General features: G+C 45.4%; 1 non-coding gene across 1 annotated transcript; it reads left to right on the top strand.

The window, feature by feature from the left end:
• Positions 1-880: 880 nt before the first annotated feature.
• On the top strand, positions 881-952 carry Trnap-agg. The gene has a single exon. It is a non-coding gene; the product is annotated as a tRNA-Pro (tRNA).
• The last annotated feature ends 1958 nt before the right edge of the window (positions 953-2910 follow it).

Here is a 2910-nt window from a genome sequence, read left to right as displayed (position 1 = left end):
GTAACGAGTTACTATTTTGTTGAAGTAACTGTAATGGTAACTTCACTACTTTTTTCTGAAAGTAACTGTAACTGTAGCGAATTACTTCTTAAAAGTAACTTACCCAAGACTGCTATTCTTGCCCTGGACTAGCACCGTAATCACAAAGTCACTAAACGCTTGTGCTTGATTGAGAGACACTGCATTCGGTGCAGAACGTAGTTTTCTTCCTGCTCTGGACAGTGACAATAAATTTGAGGGCCGTATTTTTTGGCCCACAAAATTGTATTTAATAGCAATTGTATGTGAAATACCCACGTTTTAGTATTTAAATACACACGTCAAATACATTACCCAATTTGTAATTAAATACAAATACAAAATACACAAAGTATTTGAAATACGTATTTCAAATACTTGTATTTGAAATACTGCCCATCCCTGCTGTCGCTCTTCCATTTTTCCATAGAGTTTCTAGATTGTGCCTTTGATATATATCCAAGGAGTGTTCTTAGAAAGCTCCTTTGACATATTGATATATTGTACGAATGTTTGCATTAAAAAATAATACTGTTAACAGTGACATACCGATCTGACAATTGCTGGATCGCGCATCCCCGCTTGTTCGCTGCAGCGCGAGTGTGGCCACCGAACGGCCATCTTGCTAACGTTTTTTTTTTTTTTTTTGCTAGCGTTACAGGGACCGGCGGCAGCGTGCTGAAGACGCGTATTCTACTGGTTCGTCGTCATTCGCCGAAGACATTATTTAAGATCCTGTGTGAGCCGTGATACTTGCTGTTGAAAACACGTGGAAATTTTTACGAAAGAGCAATGCCGCATGAAAAAAGGCATAACTCGTCGAAAGCACGTTTCTCCGGTCTCGCGGCATGTTCAGGGTGCGGGCTCGTTGGTCTAGGGATATGATTCTCGCTTAGGGTGCGAGAGGTCCCGGGTTCAAATCCCGGACGAGCCCGGCTGTTCTTGTTTTCCTTCAATTTTTTTTTTTTTTTTTTTTTTTTTTTTTACAATTAAAAAATAGAAGACATGAGCCGCATCATGCCTAATGTTGCACGAAACAACGTTCGAAACAACAAACCGGAATGTCGTTAAAAAAAAATTATTATTTTATTTCCAATTTTAGGCTTTCCTATAACGTACTATGAGGACAGAGGGCCCAACGCAGCGGCCGTGTGCTCAACCCATGCGTCGGAATGATGGCACGAGCTCCCGCTAGCAAAGCGAAGCTCTCTCTACCGTGCGGTCTACTAAAAGGATGGGGAAGTGTCGGAGAGACCATCGAAACCAGAAAAACTGAAACAAACGTGATTGCCACAATAACATTTTGCACATTTTGAGACTGCGTGTCGTTTACCCGCAGTCTCGGGTTTTTCTCAACCATCAACACGTAGCTCGATGTGGATATCTTCACTTGCTTTCTATCTACGGAAAGGGGCGGATGCAGGTATTTCCAGAGGATGGAGGGGGTGTTAATCAGCGTATCATATGCTTACATCCCCCCCCCCCCCCCCCCCCCACGTTTCAACACCTTGAATTTTTACACATGCAGAATTCAAGAGGGGGCTCAGGACATCCGGACCCCTCCCCTCTCCCCCCACTGTCTACGGATTATCCCGCACAATATTTCAAATAATCTTTGAAACGTAACAGGAACACATTCCTTTCGAACCACTGGAACTTGTAACGGGAACTCATTCCAGGATTGAGAAGGAATGAGGAACGAGCTTTCGTTCCTCGTTAGTGCGAAAACTCGTTCCTCTAATGACGCCAACACCATCTGGAATCAGTGGCGAACCAATTTGTTTTTGAGTGCGGGGTCAAACCAGACACCGCCTTCCAGGGCCGGGGGACGGTGCCCTTGGTATCCCTTGGGCGCCGCCAGCCAGTGATTTCCCTGACCAGTGGCGGCTGTTTCAGGGGGGGCAAAACACATGCCTTGCTTCCCCACTCTGAGAACGCGGGGGGGGGGGGGGGGGGAGGGGGGCAAGAGCCCCCCCTGCTCCCCCCCCCCCCCGGTTGGTACGCCAATGTTTGCAATTCACATGCTCCATTGTTTCAGACATTAAGCATCTTTGCTTTTTGTACCCATCACTATTCAAATGCACAATTGAGAGAAGCTACATGAAAGCAGATAAACGAGGACAGTGTGAAAAAGTCGTCGCAGAAATTATATTCATACAGAAGGAAACGGTTTCCGTGAGTCTTCAGCTGTCAACATAGAACCCAGGGTTTTTTTCGACAAACAGTATCCGCCCCTTTTATGTGGCCCATACCGCAGTTTGCTATATCAAGGGTTTTTCACTTTGGTTGATGTTTTGATGGGAAAGTTAGACGTCACATAAAACCATAGCAAATAAATGATCATTCATATGTTTGTTTTATATTTGGGCATGTAATGAAGTGTTCACCTTTTTTACTTGGTTTGGTCCTCTTCCATCTCCCAATAGGTTACTGTACCCCAGGTTTGAAACTTGAAAGAGGAACTCAGCTTTGTCAAGATACTATTCTATGCGGCATCCTCTGTCTGCTCAGTATTCAACGCTTTTACAAACATAGTTTAGGTCCCTATCATTTCGTAGAAACTCGTTACGTGGAATGATGCTTCGTGGACAACTTTTCATGGACACACGTTTCGTCGACAGGATCGTTTCGTCGACACTCGTTACGCGAATTGCACGATGTGTGTATGTACAGTTCGTCACGCATGTATCACTGGGGTGCGCGTTAACCCCCGCCCCCTGCGTTCACGCCGCTTCGCTGGAGCAGTCTCCGGCGGCTCATCAAAAAATGCTAACCCAACTGACCTAGAGTAACTGTATATGCTCCGCTTACGGAGGCAGCTTACGGAGGCAGCTCAGCGAATGACGATGCGGAAACATATGTTTAGACCAAAACACGCCGTCTGAGTTGTGA

This window comes from Ixodes scapularis, unplaced genomic scaffold, assembly GCF_016920785.2.
Source record: "Ixodes scapularis isolate PalLabHiFi unplaced genomic scaffold, ASM1692078v2 PGA_scaffold9__187_contigs__length_104089568, whole genome shotgun sequence".
Lineage (NCBI taxonomy): Eukaryota > Metazoa > Arthropoda > Arachnida > Ixodida > Ixodidae > Ixodes > Ixodes scapularis.
Note: the sequence above shows the minus strand (reverse complement) of the source record. Positions and strands in the feature narration are given on the sequence as shown.